Genomic DNA, 5,761 nt, shown 5'->3' on the forward strand with positions numbered 1-5,761 from the left:
GCCTGAAGAACAACTTCTCATGGGCTGGATCAGGGAGGACATCTACATATATATTTTGGAAGTAGAGTTGGCAGGGCGGGGAACAGGTGATGTCTTCCGTTATTCATCTACAATTCGGGGTGGACAAAGAACATTTGCACACCTACGAATACGAGATGTATTTAGAAGACAAACTCAGATGTCTGAAAGAATTCATTCTGCGTCATCATAGCGGCAGGTGCGATGCAGCGGAAAACTAGACTACAGACTTCTGTTACCAAGTGGTTAACAGAAAGATGATAATGAGTCTATTTAGATATCTCTGTCTGAAAATTCTCGCAACGGCAAAGGCAATGCAGTAGAGATGGTTATACGTGTATGTGAGAATTCCAGCCAACCAGAGACCTAAGTCTGTGATTGCCGGGCAGAGACACAATATCCGACTGTACTATCTCAGAGAGCCAGCTGGTACTGGGCTGCAGCAGGCAGCCTGTACACTGCTAGCTCTTGCTCACTCATCATCCTGAGTTGCCAGGAATCCATTCCAAGAAGAAGTGCGTTCGGCTAGAACCATCAAGCGCAGGAAAATACGCTCAAACGTCTGCATTTTAACCACAACCAAAAGCTGTGGTATTGTTGTTGTAGCAATACCACAAGTATCTCAAAATCGAAACTGGTAACTCTTGGGAGTCTTGCACGGCAGTCCTGAGTTGTAATTCAATTAAGAAGATACTATTCGTCTCGGTCACAACTCATAGAGTTAACTACAGTATGAGCCTACCCCTCGGACAAATAAACTGATAACAGAAGCATCGCGAGGGAAATATACGTAGTATATTAGTAGGTTCCTGTACATAGACTTCCAGCCTAAATTCTCTTCCATACAAGGAACAAGAATAAGGACTGGAAGCCGACCTCCTTCCCTCTCTAATGAAGAGAGCGAAGATGAAGTCTTCCCGAACGAAGACTTCTACGGTGTCACAGGATACCGAAGACGATAGTTCAAGCCAAACTGGATGTTCCCACCTGTTCTTCTCTATCCCGGGGTTGACCACCTACTGAGGCGACGGTCCGTCCAGGCTGAGCCCCTCCCGAGATATCTTCCTCAGCAGCAGTACTTCCTTCAAATGCTAGAAATTCCAAGAATTTGAGCATTCGGCGGGATTCCCGATTATCGTAGTAACGATATCCTGGATCTTGTCTCGCCCCCTCTGGACCGTGGTTTCGCCCAAGTGTTCACAGATCGTAGAAGACTCGAACCCTCGAAGAGTGCTAGAAATTCCGAGGAATTTAAGCGCTCGGCAAAACCTCCCCCCATGAATTCGTCAGACGATCATCAGTTGGTGGTCCTCCCGATTCCCGTAGAAATCGAGGTTTGGGCAAGATCCTTCCTCCACGACGAGGCCTTCCATCTAGTAGGACCCGAGGGTCCCTCCAGGAACGCAGTCCCCAATGCGGAATCCTCCAGAGAATGTTCTGCAGGGTCCCTCCCATTCCCGTCGCCGTATAGGAAGAGAGGGAATGGGGGAGGAAGATTGGATGCTCTTGCTTGCCTTGCCAGCAGAACTAGCAGTCGGAGAAGTGAGTTACAGGTAGTCATCAACCTGCGGTGATGGCCGCTCCAAGTCTAGGAAAACGTTATCGTCTAGAGAAAACGTTTCCCGAGGGTGGTTATGAAACTTGTACTGTAGGCAAAATGTCCGCCGCCACCGTGACCATTGTCTGGGTGGGGCTGAGGATGTACCTGACAGAAGAGAGCCGATACCATCCTCTGACGGGTCCCAGCCCTCGTCGAGGTCGAAACCTCTCAAGAGGACCGAAGGGGAGCTCACACCAGTATCTACATGTGTGGTCCAGAGGGCCTGTCACGTAAACAGTGGTGATAGTGACTCCATGAGTCCAGGAAGCATCATCGTCCTCGCCAGCCCCCACGATCCACTCCAACCACTTGAGCAAGGATCTGTTTGGTCCCAGGACCGAACCAGGCTCATGGCCGAACCGTAAGAAGTGCATTCATCAGGGTCACTCCTTTTCGCCTCGTTCCTCCTGGTGTAGCCTGAGGAGGTTGAAGGGACAGGTGAGGGAGACCTGACACTCCTACCCCGCCTACTAGTCGAACCAGTAGGTTGGGAGGACTGCAGGCAATTGCCAACCCACAGTGGTGATCGAGCTGCAGGTATGGACCAGCGGTCAGTCTTGTATGTCAAAGGAGCTGCTACAAGCGCTCCTACCCTGCCTACCAGCAGAACCGGTAGGCATGGAGGACTGCAGGGGATCGCCAACCCATGGTGGTGATCGAGCTGCAGGACTGGACCAGCAGTCTCTTTGTGGAGAAGCGCTGGATAAAGGAGGGAGCGTCAGTCTCGCACGTCAAGGGAGCTGCTACAAACGCTCCTACCCTGCCTACCAGCCGAACCGGTAGGCTGGGAGGATTGCAGGCGATCGCCAACCTTTGGTGATGATCGAGCTGCAGGTCTGGACCAGCGGTCTGTCTCCTTGCAGAGAAGCGCTGGACAAGTGATGGAGCGTCAGAGGAGCTGCTACGAGTGCTCCTACCCTGCCTACCAGCAGAACCGGTAGGCTGGGAAGATTGCAGGCGATCGCCAACCCACAGCGGTGACCGGGCTACAGGTCTGGACCAGCGGTCTCCTTACGGAGAAGTGCTGGACCGAGGATGGTAGCGTCGGTCGCGTGCGTCAGGGGAGCTGTTACTAGTTGTGCGAGCCGTCCAGTCCCGGTGGGAGCGACAGTCAGGTGACTGAGGTGAGCAGGCCCAACCAGGTGAAGATGGACTAGGTCCAGGTGAGGCCTCTTCCCAGCTGATGGGAACATCATGTCTACCTTGGGTACCAGGCGATGCGATCACCGGTCTGGCGAGAGTCACTTGAGCGACTCGTACCATCCCTCCTTTCAGTGCCTGGGTCCCAACACGGTGAGCGTGCTCGGCAGTGTGGACTTTGGCTGCACGGTCACCTGAGTTTGACTGTACACTCAGTGACGCTCACAAGCGAGCCGCCGAGACGGTTCCCAGTCTGGAGGTAGAACCTCTGGAGCCAGACTTCTGCTGGGGGCTTCAGAAGTTGAAGACAAAGACGGCAGTAGAAGGCGACAACACCTTCCTCTTCTTCCTGGGCTTCCTCTTCGCCAGTTCCTCAGGACAACCAACAGGTCCTCCATCCAGGACGGAGTTGGGGCAGTTGCGGTAGCAACACTGCCTAACTGCACCTGTCCGGAGGGATCGGTGGGAGCAGCAGTGGAGAGAACGCTTCCTCGAGGCAGGTTATGAAACTCCTACCTGGCATGTGAAGCGTCTGCCACCACCGAGACTGGTTGGTCACGCGAACGTGACCGTCATTTGGGTGGGGCTGAGTGTGCACCTGACAGGAGACAGCCGATACCGTCCTCCAACTCTTCCAAGTCCTCGTTGAGGTCGAAACCTCTCTGAAAAGAAGAAGAATAATTAAAAAAGGGCTGGATGGGCCGCATCCACCGGTCTGTATGCACGGACCTGTGGGAACCTTACGTCAACCCTGGGGACTGGACGATTGCTGCAAGAGCGAACGCCGGTCTGGCAAGAGTCACCTGAGCGACTCTTACCATCCTTCCGCTCCGTGCCTGGATCCTGACATGGTGAGCGTACTCAACAGTCTGGACCTTGGCTGCACGGTACACTCGGTGACGCTCCCAAGCGGGCGGCCGAGACGGTTCCTGGTCCAGAGGTGGAACCTCCGGAACTGGGAGAGGAGGTACCAGCAGTGGACGGTACCTCCATGGTCCCCGTTTGCATCCTCCCTGAGGAAAACGGAAGAGAAGTAAACAAAACTGAAATGACAGAAAAAATAAGGAAAACAAAGAACAAGATAAAAGTATAGATGCAGAGATACTCATTGATACTACATATGAGGCAATCAAGCAGCATACGAAGAAATAAATTACGACATGACGACACAAAAGAAAATTCCGAAGAGGCTCTACCCAGATCTGCACACTGATGGGAAAGAGGAAAAAATAGACAAGAAAGACAAAGTCTGCAACCTTTTGAAAAGAGGGAATGGCAGATTCGGAGAAAGATGTTACTACAAACATCCCAAGGTATGTCACAACTATCAAATCTATGGTAAATGTGCATACCTAGACGGCTATGAGGATGATTGCAGAGATCTACATCCAAAAATATGCAAAAACCTAAAAGAAGGAATAGGATGTAAGTTCAACAAAAAATGTAAATATATGCACCCTGTAGCCATGAATCAAAATCTATTAAATAATCAATCAAATAATAAAATCCAAAATAAGAAAGAAACAAATAAAGAGAAGAACAAAGAATATGAGGTGAAGGAAAAAAGCAAGCCATCACCGCGATATGGTGTGTCAGCAAAGAATTTCCAAGCATCAGCTCCAAGATACGGCTCAAGAGACAAATACTGTATTTACGATGCAAGAGGATATTGCAGATACGGACAAAATTGCAGATTCAGACACAAAATGAATAATTATGATGAAGGAAGATCAAAGTTGGATTTTTTAATGTCAGAATTTCTGGAAATGAAGAAAAGAACAACACACCAGAACAGGAAAGAGACGTGGGAAAATCCTTATTATTACCCATATTAAATGAAGGAGAAAACACGCAAACCATCAAAGTGATGAATGAGCAGGGTTTAGTTACGAGTAACTCAAAAAGAAAAATAGAGTACTTAGAAGAACTAACCCAAATTGAAAAGAAAATAGATATAATGAATATAATTGAAACCTGGTATTCCCAGGAGACTGGGAATGATGATCAAATAAAAGGGTTCCAAACTTATAGATCAGATAGAAAAATTAGGAATCAAGGGTGAACTGCAATATATGGGAAAGACAAAAGACAAGGAAAAATATATGAGAAATATAGTAACTCAGAATGTGAACTAATAGCAGTAGAATTTGAATCTGGAAAATTAATGTACATAGTAATATATAGACCCCCTAATACTAAAGAGTTTGACATAATAATAGAAAAATTGGATGATATATGTAGAAATCACAAGGACTGGACTATTCTCCTATCCAGAGACTTTAACTTTCCTTTCGTAGACTGGAAAGAACGAATAGGAGATTGTGGTTGTATTTATACATATAAAAAAGAGAATAATAGTAGTGCAGAAGATAAGAGGCAATTCGAAAAGCTATTATATATGCTACTAGAATACAACATTCAACAAATAAATCACCTGCCAACAAGAAAGGAAAATACTTTAGACCTAGTATTTGTGAACGAGGTGAATTATGTTAAAAAAATAATAGTTTATAATCCGAGTATTTCAGACCATAATGTCATAGAATTAACAGTCCATTCCAAAGCAAGTGAAAACAGAGATAAGCAAGAAATGAAAAAGTGGGAAGGATATGGAAAATACAACTTCTACAGTAAAAATATAAAATGGTCAGAAATTAATGAAGAATTAAACAAAGACTGGGATAACATTTTTGTAAGTGATGATATAAAGGTAAATACGGAGATATTATATAAAATATTAGAGAAAATAGTGGATAAAAATATACCGAAGAAGAAAAGTAAACATCAGTCATGCATACCAAGAGACAGAAGGATCTTGTTCCAGAAAATCAGAAAGTGGAAAAAAGGTCTCGCAAAAGAAAAAAAAATGCAAGGAAAGTGATAGAACTAAAAAGTAAGATAGAAAATGCAGAACAAAAGATTATACAATCAAAAGAACATGAAAAACGGGACTTGGAAGAAAAAACCCTAATAAATGTCAAGCAAAACCCCAAACTATTATAC

Source organism: Macrobrachium nipponense, chromosome 12 (genome assembly GCF_015104395.2).
Source record: "Macrobrachium nipponense isolate FS-2020 chromosome 12, ASM1510439v2, whole genome shotgun sequence".
NCBI classification, from domain to species: domain Eukaryota; kingdom Metazoa; phylum Arthropoda; class Malacostraca; order Decapoda; family Palaemonidae; genus Macrobrachium; species Macrobrachium nipponense.